The sequence below is a fragment of the Brassica oleracea genome, chromosome C6 (genome assembly GCF_000695525.1).
Source record: "Brassica oleracea var. oleracea cultivar TO1000 chromosome C6, BOL, whole genome shotgun sequence".
Taxonomy (NCBI): Eukaryota; Viridiplantae; Streptophyta; class Magnoliopsida; order Brassicales; family Brassicaceae; genus Brassica; species Brassica oleracea.
Window position 1 is genome coordinate 15,837,274 of NC_027753.1, and position 21,648 is coordinate 15,858,921.

General features: G+C 37.6%; 1 pseudogene; it reads left to right on the forward strand.

Annotated features, from left to right (window-relative positions):
• The first annotated feature begins 2,563 nt into the window (after positions 1-2,563).
• LOC106297581 lies at positions 2,564-19,879 on the forward strand (annotated as a pseudogene).
• Positions 19,880-21,648: the final 1,769 nt, after the last annotated feature.

The window sequence follows — 21,648 nt, forward strand, 5'->3', positions numbered from 1 at the left end:
ATCGATCGATATGGATGCCAGAATTCGGGCCGAGCATATTTTATGACCGACTGAAGCCCAGAAGCAATCCCAAATTACCAGAATACCCTTTGACAACCAGAAACCTTATTTATATTATTTCTAAGCCATTGTTGACAGCAACATGCTATCTAAGCTTTATTTGCTATCTAAGCTTTATTTTATTCATAGTTCTAGGTTAGGAGAGAAGTGAGGAACTCCTTTAGAGTCCTCTTGGAACTCCATTGTTTTGGTTTTATTTATATTTTATGTTATCCATCTATTCATCTATGATTTCTGTGACAAACATCATGCATGAGTAGATCCACCTGATAGGTTTAGGAATTTCTAGGGTTTTGAATGAATTTCTGAATTATATGATTTTTAGGATACTATAGATCTCTACACCAGGGTAGCTTGTAATACTAGGATCTGGAATAGTTAGAAAAGCACGAGAGTGTGATCAATTAACGGAACCCGAGCCCTGCTGGACTAGATACCTAGGCGCATACGAGAGTTGCTCTAGGAATCTAGTTGAACATAATCGATCAGATCGATAACGCTTGCCTAAGGCAGCATCGATCGACGCTTATACCATAGCATCGATCGATGCTTGTACCGTTGTATCGATCGACGCTCAAACCATAGCATTGATCGATGCTCGATTAGTGTTGACATGCGAATGCTGTAACACTGGGCTTAGTCAATAGAATAGACTCACAGCGAGAGCTGGTTGTCTTTTATATTAGATATCGAGTTCTAGAATCTATCCTTAACATCTATAGATTAGTGTTCTAATAACCTGAATGAAACCCTAAATCCAGTAACAGACCTTCCATCACCAAACTCGTTTTTATTTACTGAACAACTACCTTATTCACACTGCTTTTATTTATTTACTGTTTTCATATTTATTACCTATTAAACTTGTTTGCCTAGCTTAACCTTGATTTCTATAATCTATCTGGTTCCCTACCTCCTTGTGGATTCGATCCCTAAGTACTACGATTGAACCTCTTATTTGAGAGAGTAATTCACTCGTTAGGGTAATTTGAGTGACATCAATAAGCAACCACAAACTACCAGAATACCCTTGGACGACCAAAAACCCTATTTATGTTATTTATAAGTCATTGTTGACGGCTACGCTATCTAAGTTTTCTTGAATTCATTGTTCTTAGTTAGGAGAGAAAGGAGGAACTTCTTCAGAGTCCTCCTGGAACTCCTTCAGAGTCCTCCTGGAACTCCTTCAGAGTCCTCCTGGAACTCCTTTAGTTTTATCATTGCTTTTATCTAATCTATTATATCTATTCATCTATGATTTTTGTGGCAAACTTAATGTCTGAATAGATCCACATGTTAGGTTTAGGGTTCAGATAGGATGAGGGATTAGCCCAAAATATAGAATTGCTAAGTTGTTAGGATATTCATCAATAGGATGTTCTTACTTCTTGTGTTCTAAAGTCGCGAACTAGAACCCTGATCTTAGAATCATTAGGCACAAGCGATAGCTTGGTCTTTTCTCTGAATATATCTTCATTGAAATAGGATTGCTAGAAACAAGTGATAACTGATCTAGGAATCCTAGTGAGTACTTTATCAACCCACGAGCAAAACTAGCTAGAAGCGTGTCGATCGATATTCCAATAGAATAATCGATCGACGTCGTGAAATGTGTATCGATCGATATTCCTATAGAATCATCGATCGACATTTTCTAATTGATCGACAAACGATAGTTGAGATCATTAGATCTAGTCAATAGACAAATCTAGAAAGCGAGAGCCGGTCGATTTGTTCTTAATTGTTGAGCTCTTGAATATCTTGCATACAATAATTAGTCTCTATATCATTATAATCATGATTACCTGAATATAAACCCTAGATCTAGCAACCATCCTTCCATCAAACCTCAATCAATCAGCCGAGCAACTGCCTTACTAACCATTGAAATTTACTATATTTATTGTATTAATAAACTATTAGCCTAGCTTAAAATCCTATAACTATTAGATCTTTTGTGTACCCTAGCTTTCTTTGGATTCGATCCCTAAGTACTACAACTCGACCTCATATTTGGGAGAGTATAAATCACTTCTTAGGGTAATTTGAGTGATATCAAATTTGGCGCCGTTGCCGTGGAGCTTTGATCGCCATTTGATCTTGTTTAGTTAGATTTAGTCTAGGTTTTACTACTGTTCAAAAAACTGATAAAAAATTTTCCTCTCTTTCAGGTACACATACATCTCAGTACCAGAAAACAATGAAGAGACGATTTCTAGGTTCTTCAAAGAAGAAGCCTGCTGATTCACGCACGATCTGTAAGTCTATGAGGGAAGAATTGATCGACACCCTCCAAGCAGCATCGATCGACAGCGTGAACCAAGCATCGAACGACACTAATCATCTTGTGTCGGACAACATTGTTCACCACGATATTGTTCATCCTGGTACTGTTCATCGAGGAACTGTTCATTTCGATACTATTCATCCCGCGTCGATCCACACAGTTCATCCCATGTGGATCGACACTGTTCATCACCCGTCGATCGACACTGTTCATCCCATGTCGATCGACACTGTCCATCTCAACACTGTTCATCCCGACATTGTTCACCGTTACACTGTTCATTGCCTGTCTATTGACACTGTTCATCGCATGTCGATCGACAATGTTCATCTCGATACTGTTCATATGGGCACTGTTCACTGTGACACTGTTCACCGTTACATTGTTTACCCGGACACTGTTCATCTCAACACTGTTCATACGGTGAAAAAAGACACCATTTGCGAGGAGATAGAGAAGATCGAAGTGCTAATACTTAAAGTTGATGAGAATGGGATGTTAAGAGACGAAGAAGGTTGCACTCGCAACAGCACAGGACAGTTGATTAATGATCCGGGTGCTGTGATCCCTGATGTGAATTATGTTGCTGAGATGAATGACTTTGACCTGAGCCGAGAGTGGTATGATTGGGTAGGTCAAGACCCCTTCCAGAATCTTCCTCACCAAAATCCTAGAAACCACATCGAAGAGTTTGAGGATCTCGTGTCAAGGAGTGAGCAGAATGAAGTGTCTGAATACCACATGCTCTGCAAGATCTTCCCCTATTCTATCTCTAGATATGCATTCAGCTGGTTCAGTCAACTACAACCGGGATCTCTAACCAGCTGGGAAGACATTGAAAGAGTCTTCCTTTACAAATTTCTTGATGGTGTTGAAGCAACTCGAGAAAAAGAGAAGAATGATAAGTGGGACAGGCTTGTTGAAAGTTGGCAAATAAAGAGGGAAGATCAGATTCTGAAACAGTTGCTCGACTACATTATGGTAGAGGGTAATAAATAACACGGATCTGAAGAGCTGAGCAGAGAAGAAGAAGTTGAGACTAATTATCCGACTTCAACATCGATCACCACCACTACCTCAACATCAATCGGCACAAGCACCGCAACATCGATCGACAGTACGACTTCAACGTCGATCGACGGTACGACTTCAGAATCGATCGCCCACACAGTCCCAACATCGATCGACGGAGACTATTGTTTCCGATCGACACCACTTGAAATCCATGGAAGATTGAGTTGTCCTCAGGACAGTCCAGACTCGACCCATAAGAGCACTAATGCATCAAGTTGTTCTCCTTTGCCAGATGTAGAGAAAGAAATCACCATGGAAGATTTCTTGGAGCTAGAAGAGTTCTTGGAGTTGGAGGATGGAGAAAAGCTTGAAGACTTGGATTCGAGTAGAGAAGTCGCTATGGAAGACTTCTTAGAGCTGGAGGAATGGCTTGAAGATAGGGATCAGAATTCAAAGAAGAAGCTTGATGATGATCAGCATACTTCGAGAGGAGATCTGGAAACTTCACCAAAGGCTAGCATCGATCGACACCAACCTGATGAGATCGATCGACAACCACTCTACATCATCGATCAATACCCACCCTATATCATCGATCGACAATCAGCAGATAGCATCGATCTACACCCACACTCCATCATCGATCGGCAACCACCCGATTGCATCGATCGACACCCATGGTTGGATGAACTGCTAGGATACGTAATCGAGCTGGAACAGATTGAGGAGAGAATGCACAAGTCTGTGGCCTCACACCATGCTGTCCACGAACATCAGAGACCACCTATCTATGCAGAAGAAGCTGCTGGGTTTCACAAAAGAGTGAAAAGGATACATGACCCTGTGAAGATTTTGGTTCCTTGCGCAGTATTTGAAGTTGAATTTCCTATCCCACTAGATAAAGGTGCGCATCTGAGTTCTTACGTTGAGGTGTTGGATGATCATCAGCACGTAGAAGCTTCTCATAGAGGGTTGCGATTTAGAAATGAAGTCAATAAGGGCCTAGCAGAAGCAACATCGATCGACACCGACCGGATACCATCGATCGACACCGACCGGATACCATCCAACGACACCAACAAACCAGCATCGATCGACGCTACCACTTCTCCATCGATCGACACTGAACGCATATGAGAGCATAAGGAGTTCGATGTGTGTGGAAATCTTAGGGATGGAGATACCACCACGCGATCAGACACGTCTGGGGGAAAGAAGAGGAGGAATTGGAAGAAGAGAAAAAGGATCAAAGGTGATTCTCAGTTATCATTGATTCCTCACTTCTCAGATGGTGTCAGGAAATCCAGAGTGCGCAGCAGATGCTTCTCACAGCCATTTGCAAAGCTTCGAGCACTCCTTATTGCTGAGATGATAGACAAAGGAGAAGAGTATATGGAGGAGGCTTTCACACAAGAATGATAAAGCTTCAGAAAGCAGACATTGAGACTTGTTTTGGAGCATGTTCTCATTCTCATCCGGACTAAATCAGATCTCCAAAATCAAGCTAATGACTAAAAAGAAGCGCTGAGTGGGAGGCAACCCACTATTAGGTAATTTGTTTCAGTTTAGTTTAGATTCTTACTGATTAAAGTTTTAATTTTTATGCAGGTCAAAAAAAAAGTGAACAGTAATGACGGCACTATAGCAGCACCGAGCGACACTGTAGCAAGAAAATAGAGCGACACTGTAGCAAGAACATCGAGCGACACTGTAGCAAGAACATCGACCGACACTGTAGCACAAAATTGGGAGTTACTCTAGCAGGGCTACTGTGGCAGTCACTGTTCATCGAAATAAAAAATTAATTTAATTGGTTTTATTATTTATTACTGATTTTTAGAGTTTTTTTATGTTAGGTAAAAGGAAAAGGCCCGAGTAAGACGAGTTTGCACGAGGATCGACGATGGCTGCGCAGCATCGATCGACAGAACATCACTAGCATCGATCGATCGCCACTTAACTGTGTCGATCGACAGAGCTTCAAGAGTATTGAATCGCCACTTAACTGTGTTTGTCGACACTCACATCAAAGTCAGGTATACCCTTTTTCCTTGTTAAATATTGTCCTTATGATTTATTTCCCCACCGATCTTAGACTGTATGACACTGGAGAAAGTGTTGTTTAAGTCTGGGGAAGGTTCTATTAATATTGTGTTTTAGTTAGCTATTTAAAAAAAAAAACCAGATCTGAGTAGACGATTCTTTTGCACATCAACCGATGAGACCAACTCGATATCGATCGACATCATCTTATCAACAACGATCGATTGTCACTTCATTGTGTCGATCGACACTGACATCATCGAGCAGGTTATCGTTATTACTTGTTAAATTATGTACTTATGATTATTTTTCACCATAACTCTGACTAGATATACAGTGGGGACAGTGTAATTTAAGTCTGGGGGTATGTTTACTGATATTAGTGTGTTCATGAGTCTTATTAAAATGTTTTCAAAAGAGTTTTATTGAGTCAATAAGGAGATAATGAACTTATTAGATTTTTGCTTGTTATCTAACCACTATTTAGCACCATTCTAGACTTACTGATTGCAGATAGTACTAAAGATACTAAAGTGGATCAACCTCTCAACTATCCACACTTGCTGAGAATGTTTGAAGGAACCAATGCTTGCCTCCAACACTAAACCTGACTCAACTACTTGTCTTGGGGCTTGGTATACATGGGATCGATTCTTCAAACAAGTCTGGAAGGTAAAGCCTTGTGTAGATTTATCACCCTCTCTCTCTCTATTTCAAAATTTAGATTAAAACAAAATAAAAAAATAAAAAATAAAATAATATATATATATATATATAATTATAGATAATAATTTAGGAAAAGAATTCGAACATGACTTGGTGGCTACAACCATTAAGGCTTGATTCATAAGAATTCTATAGGTAAAGGATTCGAACAAGACTTGGTGGCTACAACCATTAAAGCTTGGTTTATAAGAATTCTATAGGTAAAGGATTAGAACATGACTTGGCTACAACCATTAAGGCTTGATTCACGAATAATCCTAGGATATAGGTCAAAAAAGAAGTGAACATGATTTGGTGGCCAAAACCATTAAAGCTTGATTCATGGAAGCCTGTCCATTCTTGGTTAATGATTTTGCAATATAAGCAGATTTTGACTCAGAGAGAAATTAGTAGAGAGAGAGTAAAGGAACTCTTATTTACCTACATGTCCACATACTTGTTTGAGCATCCTTGCATCATGTGATCGATACTCCCAAGGTAAAACCTGCACTTTTATTTATGATAAGAAATGAGGTTGGTAGAGGGGAATGTCAGACAGGATTTACTAAGTTGTTGGCTAGGTGAATTTGGTTGATAAGCTAGGATATGGTATAATGTGCTTTTGTGATTAGGACTTCTTAGATGTGGATTGCAATATTTTAGAGGTGATGATTCTAAATTTTAAATCATGTGAGCCCCTGCTGTTTTCAAACCTCTTTCAGAGAGACTGCTCGTTTGTTTTGCTTGAGGACAAGCAAAAGGGTAAGTCTGGGGTAGTTGATATACCATGGATTTTACCCACTTTCAGCCATGGTATATAAGTGTTTTAAGATATAATTATTATGTTTTGGAGTCTATTTATAGTGTTTACAGGTTCATGGACGATTTGGAAGAAAATAGTGATTTTGGTGTCTTTTGGAGCCCTTTTGAGTGTAGAGCTGCACACACGCGTCAGTTGTTTAGCTGTGGATGGAGACCTTCCTACCGTTAGATTGAGCCCATATTTTGAGATAATATAGAGCTTTGAGTTAGATTTCCAATGCCGCCGGTTTGAGGTCAATCAGTATCATGTAGCAGAGGTTATGCCTGTTTTACTGAAGAGTGACCAGTCTGCCTCACGAGAGGAAGCTGTCGAGGAGATGAAGGATTATCGATCAATGAAACAGCATTGGTGTCGGTCGATGGTGATGTCAGAATATTGGCTGAGCATATTTTAATACCGACTGAAGCCCATAAGCAACCACAAATTACCAGAATACCTTTGGATGACCAGAAATCCTATTTATGTTATTTATAAGCCATTGTTAACGGCTACGGTATCTAAGTTTTCTTGAATTCATTGTTCTTAGTTAGGAGAGAAAGGAGAAACTCCTTCAGATTCCTCCTGGAACTCCTTTGGTTTTATCATTGCTTTCATCTATTCTATTATATCTATTCATCTATGATTTATGTGGCAACCTTCATGTCTGAATAGATCCCCCTGTTCGGTTTAGGGTTCAGATAGGATGAGGGATTAGCCCAAAATATAGAATTGATAAGTTGCTATGATATTCATCAATAGGATGTTCTTACTGTTTATGTTCTAGAGTCGCAAACTAGAACCCTGATCTTAGAATCATTAGGCACAAGCGATAGCTTGGTCTTTTCTCTGAAAAGATCCTCATTGAACTAGGATTGCTAGAAACAAGTGATAACTGATCTTGGAACTAGTGAGTACTTTATCAACCCGCGCGCAAAGCTTGCTAGATGCGTGTCGATCGATATTCCAATAGAATAATCGATCGACGCCGTGAAAGGTGTATCGATCGATATTCCTCTAGAATCAACGATCAACACTTTCTAATTAATCGACAAACGATAGTTGAGATCATTAGATCTAGTCAATAAACGAATCTAGAAAGCGAGAGCCGATCGATTTGTTCTTAATTGTTGAGCTCTTGAATATCTTGCATACAACAATTAGTCTCTATATCATTATAATCATGATTACCTGAATAGAAACCCTAGATCTAGCAACCATCCTTCCATCAAACCTCAATCCATCAGCCGAGCAACTGCCTTTCTCACCATTTCCATTTACTACATTTACTGTATTAATAAACTATTAGCCTAGCTTAATCCTATAACTATTAGATCTTTTGTGTGCCCTAGCTCTATGTGGATTCGACCACTAAGTACTACAACTCGACCTCTTATTTGGAAGAGTATAAATCACTCCTTAGGGTAATTTGAGTGATATCAATTGCGCCTAGGTATCTAATCAATAAGAGTTCGGGTTCCGTTAACTGATTGCACTCTCGTGCTTCTCAATTGTTCAATGATTTTAGGTTCAATCAATTAGTCAAACTCTCATGTTATTCCAATTACTTTAGATCCTAGTATTACAAGCAACCCTGGTGTAGAGATTTATAAACAAACCTTGCAATCCTAATATATGATCAATTTGAAATTAAGCTCATGAAATCCTTAAATCTAAGAGGTGATCTACTCAGACATGATAACAGAAACACAAATCATAAACTGAATAGAAATCATATATAAAACCAATGGAGTTCCAATCAATCTCTGAAGGAGAATTGATCGTTTCTTCAAACCTTTGAGAAAACCTAGAGTAAAACAATAGAATAAAGCCATGGTATCTAGTGATATACCATGGATTTTAACCACTTTCAGCCATTGTATATAAGTGTTTTAAGATATAATTATTATGTTTTGGAGTCTTTTTAGAGTATTTACAGGTTCAGGTACGTTATGGAGAAATATGGTGATTTTGGAGCCTTTTGTGTGCAGAGCTGAACAGACGCGTCAGATGTTTAGCTATGGATATAGACCTTCCCACCATTAGATTGAGCCCAAATTTATCACAAGCTATAGCTTTGAGTTATCTTTCCAATGCCACCGGTTTGAGGTCAATAAGCATCATGTAGCATAAGTTATGCCCATTTTACTGAAGAGTGGTCAGTCTGCCTCGCGAAAGGAAGCTGTCTAGGAGATGAAGGACTATCGATCAATAACACAGCATTGGTGTCAATCGACAGTAATTCTAGAACGTGGGCCAAGCATATTTCAAGACCGTTTGAAGCCTAGAAGCCACACCAAGTTACCAAAATACCCATGGACAACCAGAAACCCTATGTATATCTAAGCCATTGTTGACGGCAACAAGCTTTCTATTATCCTATTCTATTGTTTTCTCTTAGGTTTAGAGAGAAGATCAATTCACCTTCCGAGATTGATTGGAACTCCATTGGTTTTACCATTGATTTATCTATTATATTATTCAGACTATGATTTGTGTTATGTCTGAGTAATTCATCTTGTTGGGTTTAGGGATTTCATGAGCTTAATTTCAAACTGATAATCAATTAGGATTGCTAGAGTATCTATAAATCTACACCAGCGTGATCTGCAATACTAGAATCTGGAATAGTTAGAATAGCATGACAGTGTGACTAATTGTTTAAACCTAGAATCATAGGATAGTTGAGAGGCATGAAAGTGCAATCAGTTAACGGAACCTGAACTCTGTTGGATTATATACCTAGGCGCATACGAGATTTGGTCTAGGAATCTATTTGAACTAAATTGATTAGGTCGTTAATGCTTGTCTGAGGAAGTATCGATCGACGCTCAGGCCATAGCATCGATCGACACTCGCCCCAAGTCAATAAGCGACAGCTGAGACTAGACTTAGACATCTGATTAGCAATTGCATGCGAAACCTGGATTGCTTACTTATTAAAATCGAGTTCTAGAATTGAATATATAAACCATTAGTATCCTTGAATTGAAGTTTTGAATCTCTTGTTGATAAATCCCTAGGTCTAGCTATTTCTCCTAATTGTTTACAACCTCAATCAACCAATCGAACAACTACTTTGTTCACCTTGCGTTCATTGATTTACTGCTTTATAAACTGTTTGCCTAGCTTAATCTTGATTCTATAGTCCATTGTGTGCCCTAGCTCTCTGTGGATTCGATCCCTAAGTACTACAATTGAACCTCTTATTTGAGAGAGTAAAATCACTCCTTAGGGTAATTTGAGTGATATCATCTAGTCGTCAAAGGGGAAATTCTGTAATTTGTGGTAACTTCTGGGCCCATGTCGGTCGTGAAATATACTCAGCCCATCTTCTCCCATCAGTGTCGTTTGACACTCAGGCATTAGTGTCGATCGACACTCCTTTGTATCCTCGACAGCTTCCTCTCGCGAGTCAGACATAACACTCTTCAGTAAAACATGCATAACTTTAGATTTAACCGCCATAAGGCTCTCAAACTGGTGGCATTAGAACGCTAATTCAAAGCTATATCCTGTGTCAAAATATGGGATCAATCGTACCGTGAGAAGTTCTCCATCCATAGATAAAATTCTGACGCGTTGGTGCAGTTCTGCACTTAAAAAAGCTCTAGAATCTACAATTCTGAGAACGTACATGAACCCGAAAATACACTAAAACTGACTCCAAACACATATAAGAGACTCAATAAAAGACTTATACCATTGTCTAAATGTGGTAAAATCCATGGTATATCAACTCCCCCAAACTTCTCTCGTTTTGCTTGTCCTCAAAGCAAATCATTGAATAAACATGTTGATCGATAACCATAGTGTGTCGATCAACACTTTAAGATGGGATAGCTCTGGTTCTAGTGTCGATCGACACCAATAACCACTGCCGAATGACATGAAGCATTGGACAAGGAAATCACCTTCTTCCAGCTTCTCATGCTCAACCACTTCCCCGAAATCATAATCTAAAATGGCATCAACGTGGTGCCTCTCGCTTTCCTCGGTTTTTCCTTTAACTAGCCTTTCTTGCATCTCCACAGCTTGTGCAGTCTGAAAAACCTGGGTATTTAGCCTCATGACACGAGTGGCCAAGGTTTTAAATTTTCCATTCAGCTCTTTATGCACAAGATCCAACTTCGGATTTAACCATGCACTCATCTTTTGCTGAATTTTTAGGACCTTTTCTATCATAGATTCTATCCTCTATATATGGCTCTAAAAACCGGTTTCATTGATGTGTTTCACATCCTTTTCTGCAGCATGTTCCACCATCGAGACTTCATGTACATAACCAATTTGGCCTTGACCTCAACGAGTGCATATCCATATTCTTGGAACTGTTGCTAGATACCAAGTTCTCAATCAGTCTCTTAGCTTCTTTTGGAGTCTTGGTCTGATGTTTCCTTCGCTTGCACCATCCAGCATTAATATATAAAGCAAATGAATATCGCTGAAAAAAATTCCAACAGCTGAAACGATGATGTGGACAGTCAGTCCCTTTGGTATTTATCCCAAGAGCTTCTGAACACTTCAGTAGGTCCTTGAGAGAATGTCCAAATTCTATTCCTCAGCTCTTCAGACCTTGCATCATCGAAAAATTCAGTCAAAAACACAGCCTTGACATCTTTCTAGGTAGTGAGAGAGCTTGGTGGTAGGAGCTTCAGCCAATCAATCCAGCAAGATAATATTTGAACAGCTTGCAGAGGATGTAGTCTTCGGTTCCTTCATGCTTATGGATGCTAGACACAAACTCTTCTAGTGTTTCAATATGGTTCAAGGGATTTTCATGAGGAATACCATAAAAAGGATGCTGACCCACATAAGAAAAGTATACTGGCTTTATATCAACCCACGGATTCCTATAGGTTGAATCGCACGCCTGTTAGCATAGATCTGACTTGGCTGGATCCATTCTTTTAATGTTCTCTATCGAAGAATTTCATTATTCTCAGTAGAAACAAATGGCTCATGTATTACAACCCCCCAGTGCATCTATCTTCTGACCTGCTATATTACACAGATGACCTTCGGGGTCATGCAGGTATCCATTATCATCCTGAATTAACACAAGACTTGCAACCGTCTTTGTCTCTCAGCGTGCGGTATCGATCAATGGTATAGAAGTGTCGCTCAACACTTTTGTCCGAGTAGTGTTGTTCAACGTTCTAAGATGTCGATCGACACTTGACTCTTTGACTTGCAGTTCATGCGTTCCAGATACATTAGGTCTTGGATTGGGAGCACATTCTCCTTGTTGTTTATTGTACTCATGTATGTACCTGGAAACAGAAATTAAAAAAAAAACAAAAAATAAATAAAGTAAGTAAAGCTAAAAATAAAAACCTAGACGAAATCCTACACCTAGTCTAATGGTGATCAGAGACCCCGACAACGGCGCCAAATTTGATATGATCAAATTAACATTCAAGCTACTTTCTCAAATAAGTGGTTCAATGTAGTACTTGAGGATATAATCTATAGAGACTTTCGGTGTAGTACTTGAGGATCAAATCCACAAAGACTCCATCTTTCACACAATAGACTATCGGTTTCAGATTAAGCTAGATCATTAATACGTAAACAGTAAAAGGGACGACTATAAGTGATAAGGAAAATGCGCTAGATCTAGGGATTTATAAATCAGGAGATTCAAACACACAAAGTAAGGAAGCTAAGGGTTTAATAGATTCAATTCTAGAACTCGAATTCAATTGTAAAATATCTAGCTCTCGCTGTGAGTCTACATGCTTAAATCTGTATTCATACTTTCGCATGTAAATACGAAACAAGTGTCGATCGGTACACTTTATGGAGTGTCGATCAACACTTCCTTTAAACAAGATTAATGCTCAAATCGATATTGTTCAACTAAATTCCTAGACCAACTCTCTATTGTGCCTAGATATTTAATCCATCAGAGTTCGGGTTCTGTTAATTGATTGCACTCTCATGCTTCTCAATTTCCCTATGATTCTAGGCTCATGCAATTAGTCACACTTTCATGTTATTCCAATTACTCTAGATCCTAGTATTACAAGCAACCCTTCGGTAGAGATCTATAAAGAACCCTTGCAATCCTAATAGATTATCAATTTGACAATAAGCTCACAAAATCCCTAAATCTAATAGGTGATCTACTCATTACATGATATTAGAAACACAAATCATAAACTGAATTTAAATCTATATAAAACCAATGGAGTTCCAATAAATCTCTGAAGGAGAATTGATCTTCTCCCCAAACCTTAGAGAAAACCTAGAGTAAAACAATAGAATAAAGCTTAGCCGTCAACAATGGCTTAGAAAACTATAAAAACTAGGTATCAAGTCGTCTAGGGGCAATTCTGCAATTTGTGGTAACTTTTGGGCTCTCGTTGGTCATGAAATATACTCGGCCCGTCTTCTCGCTCAGTCTCATTCGACACCCAGGTACTAGTTTTGATCGACACTCCTTCATATTAGTGACATCCTCTCACGAGTCAGACATACCACTCTTCAGTAAAACGAGCATAACGTTAGATCTAACCGTCAGATACATCTCAAACTGGTGGTATTGGAACGCTAACTCAAATCTATATATTTTGTCAAAGGATGGGCTCAACCGAACTGTGGTAAGGCATCCATCCATAGATAAATTTCTAACGCGTTTGTGCAGTTATGCATTTCAAAAAGCTCCAAAATCTACAAAGTTCTGCAGAACGTACATGAACCTGAAAATACTCTAAAACAGACCCCAAATAAGTATAATAGAAGGACTTATGCCATGGTCTAAATGTGGAAAAATCCATGGCATATCACTTTCAACTGCTCAACAGCAGTTTAATACGTTACTCGAGATTTCTCAGATCTGGCCAACTTCTTGGTTACCGGTTTGAGATCAACAACAACTTTGTTCTTCTCGGCAGCGACCTATACAGACTTATAAAATGTCTTTATCGCGGCCTTCGCCTTGCGATTTTGCTCCGTCTTTGTCTTTATACCATCCTCAGCAGAATTAATTCAGGTTATGATCCTACGTTTGTAGTTCTCAACAATCCTAAAATCAGGGTTATAGTTAGCTAGTTTAGAACACAAGCAGTAAGAAAAATTCAAATTCACCTTAGAAATTCTATGGTAAATTCACCTTAGAAATTCTATGGTTTGGCAAATCCATCAAAATCATAATGATCCCTAAATCTAACAGAGGAAACTACTCAGACATAATCATGGAAAACATAATAATAATCTGAATAGAAAGCATAGATAGATAGAGTAAGAAAGCAAGGGAGTTCCAATATAAATCTCTGAAGGAGTCTTGGATCTTCTCTCCAATATAAAAAAATCCTAAATCGTTTGTTGTGTAAAAAGAAGTAAAAAGATTTTGTGTCCCCAAACAATAGCAAAACTAATAAATACTAGGTAAAAGTCGGCCAAGGGAAATCTTGTAAATATGTGGATCTTTGGGCTTCAAGTCGGTCACAAACAAGTCGACACGTCTACTCGAGTCGGTGTCAAGAGACACCAAGGGTAAGTGTCGATCAACACTTCGTCTGAATCTCGACTCTGGTTGATTTCTTGAACAACTACGAGTTTATTTAGCTCCAAAATACTCCATAATCTCCACATTTCTCAAAAACATTTCTGGACCTGAAAAGACTCTAAAATAGACTCCAATCACATATAATAGACTGTAAAAACGTTATATACCATGGCTTAAAACCGGTAAAATTCATGGTATATAAACTCCCTCGGACTTACCATTTGATTGCCCTCAAGCAAAACAAAGAATACTCCTGTGAAAGAGGTTTTCAAAACAACAAAGACATCACACAATTTTAAGATTACTACTCTCACTTATGCAAATGTAAATTGTGGTAATGAATCAATACTAACCTCAGAAATGTTTCAATGTACTACACTCCAGCTTAGCAACCAAACCATACAGTATACAACTCCACTGATAGCGCATGACATACCCCTCTACTGACCTCATTTATGCAAATAAATGTGTAGGCAAAATCTTGGGAATATTGATCACTGAACACATAGACTCAACTCAAGGAAGTATCTGGACCTACAGATAGTCTTTTCTCATTCATTCCCTCTCTCTTCTCTCTTCTCTCTTCTATGATTTTTTTTATATCAGTCCAATGAACAGTGATGCTAATGCAATCCATCTTGTTCATCTTCTTTTCAATTTTTTTTTTTAACAAAGTGTAGGTGAATAGTGGGGTCATCGGTAATGTACCTACCCCTCTCTTCCAACGATGTGATCATTCCTTTGAATTATAATAGTGGGGTCAAAGGAAATTTTCCTACCCCTCTGCATCTTAAGAAATCATCTCAATCTTTTATTGTATAGATGATGAAGAGAGGTGAAAGGGGGACCAGAAACACACAGACTTTATACCTTCCAGACTTGCATAAGGATTCCGATCTAATGTATACCAAGCTCCAAAACAAGCAAGTTGTATTGATTAAGATTGGAAGTCAGCTTTGGTTTCTCCAGACATTGTCATCAGGCGTGGATGTTAGTGGCAGGTGATCCACTGCAGTGTTTCCATATAATACATCATGCAGTCAATAAATCTAAAATGATGCTAGAGAGTGATTAGAGTAGTAATAAAATTGAAAAGTTCATCATCCATTTCTTGACTCAAAGAAACTAGTAAAAACTTATAAAAATGAAACTCAAAATAAAACACAATATCAGTGATACCTCCACAGACTTAAACAACAATGTCTCCAGTATTATACAGTCTAAGATTGGTGGAAAAATAAATCATAAGGAAAAATTCAACAAGGAAACTCCGTATTCACGCTCGTTGGATGTGAGTGTCGATCGACAAATTTAAGTGGCGATCGGTCGATGCTCGTGATGATTTGTTGATATTGATCAGGTGTCGATCGATGTTGAGTGAACGTTTGTCTTCCTCAAATCTTTTTTTTTTAAGAACTGAAATAAAGTAAACGCGAAAAAATCCGAAATAAATGAAAAAAAAATTGAAAATTTATGATGAGGCCATCAAACCTGTAGCTGAACCGGAGGTCGACCCAACACCCTACACAACCAGCCAATGCGCCAACCAGGATATATGTGCACTAAAAAGCCATATCTTACAAACCAGGACATTTTTAATCACGAGGAAAATTTTAATTGATTCTACATTCACGAGGGATTCCAAAAAAATTAGAATCGGGCCAAAATATTCACGGACCAGGACGTTATAAATTTTACAAGTCAGAAGTTTTTCGGCCCGTCCATCCAGGAGTACCGTCCTTCAGAAGAAGATTCAAGCCCAAAGAAGGAGCGGCCTGAACCAAATCCAATCATAGGAGTCAATATGGATCTCTCATATTTCCAGGAAACCCAATATCAGGAGAAATGGCCACGGAAAATAGGAGTTATGATCAATTTCCCAGAACCGGCCAAATTGACATCATCTATGAAAAGTCTTCAACCAATTTAGCTTGGTTCGACCCAGAGCTATTTATGGGGACCAGGAGATCATGTTGGCCAATCAGGAGGTATTCTATAAGTCCTTAGCTGCACCATCACCCATAAGATCAGGCGGATCCTTGAAGAAGTTATCAAACCCACCCGGAGCCATTTATGGAAAGATTGGACAGTCTTTCGGTTTAATCACTTCCCATCAAATCAACTCTGACCAGAAGACTTTCTGATCAAACCAAGACTTCCAGAAGACATTATACACGACCAAGAGAATTTCTATAAGTTCATACCATGCACCATCCACGACCAACTTGCCTTATTCGGAGATTCTTGCATTTAAACTTCAACAGCTCTTTTTCCTTGAGTTTATGCACGACATCAGCACCTTCCGAGACATCCATAATATTCCAAGGAAGCTTTCTTATCCCCTGAAACCGTCTAGGTTCAAAAAGAATCAAGTTTTCTCACTTGGAGCTTAAAATCCCACAAAAGGCTCCAACGGCTAGTTTTCGATTTCTTGCTTTGTTTTTGATTTGTTTCATTTCTTATATTTTTAGAACTTTTAGAGTCTTGTATCTGGGAATTATATAATCTCGCTGTCGTCCATTGTAAAGAGTACCCTCAATCATCTAAGAATTTATAAAAGTTATTTAGTTTTTATCAAAGAGTGTTCTTTGCATAAAAGATCGGTCTTTATGATTCAAAAAAAGATTCTTTGTTTTTCTATTGATTTCGTGAGTCTAGTTTGTTTGTGAAAATCAAACAAGTTCAGTACACAGATTGAGAGAGTCAATCACATCATTCCATCATACCATCAGATTGAGGGATTCAATCAAAACTTCATACGTACATCTACTTCAAGCCATCATTTGATCAAGCTGAGAGTGATACACATCCAGCATCTTGATTCCGCCTTATATATACTTTTCCTTTGTTTATTGTTCTTCTTTTATTCATATCATCAACCGCATCTCACTTCATTTCCATTTGTTTAAGGTTTGCAAGCTAGATTCTACACATATCGACCAATCGATCACTTATTTGGTTGATCCGATTTGAACTTCCATCAACCATCTGGACGACCCCCATTCTGGGATGTATCAACTTACCAATGGGTTGCCTCCCATTAAGTGCTTGGTAATTGGCTTTAGCTTGAGTTTTTGGAGATTTTTGGCTAGTATAGAGGTAATTAAGTACTTGTTGGGGAAAAAGTATCAACATCTTCTCTGCTCATCTCGAACAAGGTACCAACAAAGCTTATGATTGCGTCTTCTCCTCTGGTTCTGTGCTCTTGCTGTCTCTGAATGATCTTATGATTGTAAATTTCAACTAATCACAAAATTCTAAACGCAAGCAAACAAAAAGAGTATTCAACTGAGAAGCTAACAAGTAAAACTAAATGAAATTTTTGATTTATGTGACTTAAGTAATAAGAAATCGTGAGAACATAGAAACTTTAGTATTGTGCTAATTTTCATTTTATTTTACAGATAAGATTTCAATGGAAAATATATTTCAAGCCTAAACGAAAATTTGCATCTACATCTGAAAACTCTGAGGATGATTTGCCTTCTCCAAAAAAACAAGACTCTGAAGTTGATTTGGAGAATTTACCTAGTGATCCTAGAGATAGGAAATGGATAACTGAATATCCTTCAAATCAAAGAGACGAGGTAAGACACAAATATCTTATGAGAGTTTTTTGTCAACCACTTGATCATGAATTTCCTAAAACATTGTTTCAAAGTAAACTGAGACGATTCAATCCCGCTTAGTTTGATCTCTATGGCGATTGGTTAGAATATAGTGTGAAAAGGGATAAAAAAAAATTGTTTGTTGTGCTACTTGTTTAGAGATTAACTGAAAGAAAAATGTGGAAGTGATGCATTTGTGATCAAAAGATTTGATGACTGGAAAAAGACAGAGAGATTACGTAATCATGTAGGAGCAGTGAATAGTTTTCACAATTGTGCGTTAAAAGGGCTGATTATCTGATCAAACTAGGACAATCAATTGTTCATGCTTCTTATAAGCAGAATGATGCTGTTAAAACTGAATACAAGATCAGATTGAATGCTTCAATTGATGTTTGTAGGTATTTGTTAAGACAAGGACTCCCGTTTTGAGGCCATGATGAATCGGTGGATTCAGTTAACAAGGGAATTTTTTTGGAGCTTATGAAATATACTGTAGATCAAAATGAGCTTGTAAGTAAAGTAATGTTAAAGAATGCCCCCAAAAACAACCAGATGGTGTCTCACAAAATTCAGACACATATAGTTCATTACTTTGCGGAAAAAGTTATTGAATCTATTATTAAAGAAGTTGATCATGATGTATTTTGTTTGTTGATGGATGAATCTCCAGATGTGTCTGATAAAGAGCAAATGGGAATGGTTTTTGCTTTGTTGATACACATGGGATAGTTAAAGAAAGGTTTGTTGGTCTGGCTCATGTGAAAAAAAAACATCTTCTTTATCCTGAAGAGTGCTATTGATTCATTGTTTTCTAAACATGAATTGAGTATGAAGAAGTTAAGAGGACAAAGTTACGATGGAGCGAGTAATATGAAGGGTGAATTCAATGGGCTGGAAGCTCTAATTCTAAGAGAATGATGTTCTACATATTATGTTCATTGTTTTGCTCATCAACTTCAGTTAGTTGTCGTTGCAGTTGCTCAGAAACATGTTGAAGTTGGATATTTCTTTGATAAGATTGATGTCCTGATAAATGTGGTTGGAGCTTCTTGTAAGAGGAAAGATATGGTTCAAGAAGATTAATGGAACAAAGTTGAGGAAAAAAACAAAGAAAGGGGAAATTAAGACTCGAAAGAGACTAAACCAAGAGGTATCGTTTCAAAGACCCGATAAAACTTGTTGGGGTTTTGATTATATGACATTTCTGCGGTTGGTTGATTTGTCCGCTTCTATCACTAAAGTTCTTGAGTATGCTGAAATTGATGAAAGTGATGGTATCATTATTGGGGTTCTCATTATATGACATTTCTGTGGTTGGTTCATTTGTTCACTTTCTATCACTTCCACAACTTTGATTTTGTGTTCTACTTACAGTTGATGTTGATTCTTCTTGGGATCACAAATAGCTTGTCAAAGGCTCTCCAAAGGGAAGATCAGGACATTATGAATGCTATGTCACTTGTGAAATCCACCAAGCAACAATTGTACAAGATCAGAGATGATGAATGAGAATCTCTGATCAATAAAGTTTCTTTCGTTTGTGAAAACTACAAGATTGAGTTCTTGGTTATGGATGATGAATTTGATTCCAAGAATTCAAGGAAAAGAAGCAATATAACCAACTTGCATCATTACAAGGTGGAGTGTTTCTACTATATTGGATATGTAGATTCAAGGGTTTAATAACTGTTTAGATAAGGTAAACACATAATTACTTGGCTGCATTACTTCCTTGAGCCCCACTAATTAATTTCAGGAGTTTGATCAATTAAAGGTTATGAGTTTGTTTGAGTTATATCCTGAAGATTTTGGTCCTATCGAGCGGATTACTCTTGAGCATCAACTAGGTCTCTATATTGACAATATTCGGAAAGATGAAAGAATTTCTAATTTGAAGAATCTTGGAGATCTTGCATGCATGATGGTGAAGACACAGAAACATCTTTTGACATCCTCATTTTTATTGGCTTTTAAAGCTAGTTTTGATTTTACATGTTGCCACCACTACAGCTGAAAGATGTTTTCAGCGATGAAAATTGTGAAAACTAGCCTATGGAACCAGATAAGTAATCAGTTTTTCAATGACTGTGTTGTTTGTTTTGTTGAAAAAGAATTGTTTTAGAAAATAACAAATAAAATAGTAGTGAAAAGATTCCAGAATATGGAATCTCGTAGGATAAGTTTGTAAGGTACTTTTTAGTTATAAAACTTATTTTTATCTAAATGAGTTAGTTATTAAGGTGCCCCCGATTAATAATAACTAGATTTTAACATACAAGTCCGTGCAGATATTTTCCCATTTTGTAAATGTATTTGATATTATTACAAATGTTTAAATATATATCTTATTGTTATATATTGTGTAACTCTACAATATTATTTATATTTCTTATCAGACATTATTAATATATAATGATTTTTTAAAAACATTCTATTTTGTTATTAATTTTTATTACTTACTAATATATTTTTGAGTTAGGTACAGTAAAATAAAAATATGAAATAATCAAATAGAAAACATTCTTCAAAACACCCCTGCTGTTTCATAATAAGTGTCACTTTAGGTATTTTATTTTGTTTCAAAATAAATGTCATTCTACAATTCCAATGTAAATTTGTACATTAAATCTACTTTTTACCTTTTTGATTAACCAACAGATTTTTATTTAAATCATTATCATTTAATTAATCATACATTAAATAAAGATATATTAGTCTATTATACAATTTTCTTAATTTCCGTGTAATTTTTTAAAGTGACACTTATAATGAAACAGAGGGAGTATATTTTTTTTTGGCAACAAACGGCTATTCTATTACTCAAACTTGAGGTGGTATGGGTAACCAGACCGGAATAGAACAACCAATAAAGCAAAGAGATCTTTGAAAAGAACGAGCATTCCTAGCTAGAGAATCAGCAATTTCATTATGTGTTCTTGGCAAGTAGCTGATCTTGAAGTCCGAATAGCACATCTGAAGAATTTGAATGACCTCCAGCTCAGTTGAGAAGTTTGGCCATGCTTGGGGGTCCTTTATCATTGCAATCAGGTCCTTGCAATCTGTCCCAAATCTTTGACAGGTTGAATGCCGAAGCATGCTCTCCATTGCCCATTTTAGCGCTTCCAGTTCTGAGTGTAATGCTGTCTCACGCCTCCTTAAGTTTTGTGCCCCCATAAGTTGGATCTTTCCCGTGCTATCCTTCCAATTCCGCTGAATTGATATGTGGAGGTCCATGAACCATCCACCATACAAATATTATCCAAGCTTAAGGCTTGTGTTTCTTCAACAATTGGTGCATGTGGAGGAATAGGTATGGAATCCTTTTTGTTGTACCAGGCCTGCCACTCACTCTCTACATATTTGACCAATTCCAATGGGTCCCTATATATACCTCTGAATAGCTTATCATTCCTTTCCTTCCAAATATACCAGATTATCCAGGGATAAGGGTCTCTATCATCTTCTAGCTTAGTATTCTTTCTCCAAAACAGATAGTCCATATTGGCATACATACTTGATATAGGGAAGGTTTGAGAACTTGACGGCGTTGATGATAATGCCCATGCTTTTAATGCCGGTGGGCATTCGAAGATCACATGAGTAACATTTTATTCTG